Source organism: Grammomys surdaster, unplaced genomic scaffold (assembly GCF_004785775.1).
Source record: "Grammomys surdaster isolate TR1022 unplaced genomic scaffold, NIH_TR_1.0 65, whole genome shotgun sequence".
NCBI classification, from domain to species: Eukaryota; Metazoa; Chordata; class Mammalia; order Rodentia; family Muridae; genus Grammomys; species Grammomys surdaster.
The window spans coordinates 18,204,562-18,205,047 of NW_021604567.1; positions in this window are offsets into that span (position 1 = coordinate 18,204,562).

A 486-nucleotide genomic window follows, 5' to 3' on the forward strand; every position below is an offset into this window, starting at 1 on the left:
GGCGCACGCCTTTAATCCCAGCACTTGGGAAGCAGAGGCAGGCGGATTTCTGAGTTCGAGGACAGCCTGGTCTACAGAGTGAGTTCCAGGACAGCCAAGACTACACAGAGAAACCCTGACTTGAAAAACCAAAAAAAAAAAAAAAAACAATGCCATTCTAACCTTGATCTAGTGACTTTTCTGAGCCTATAAATAGTGCCACTTACTTATTAACCTGACTGTTCAGAATTTAAGGATTTCTGTCTAGAACTTCAAACTGGGTACAAGTCTCGTTATTTCCCATTTCTAGAAATTTTCCCAATAGAAACTTATCCAGAAAAAGACATGTAAGAATGATCAAGGTAGTGTGTGTGTATGTGTGTGTGTGCGTGTGTGTGTCTCCCCTTCTCCCTCTCCCTTCCCCTCTCTCTCTCTCTCTCTCTCTCTCTCTCTCTCAAAGATTTATTTATTTATTTATTTATTTATTTTTATGTGAGTACACTGCCA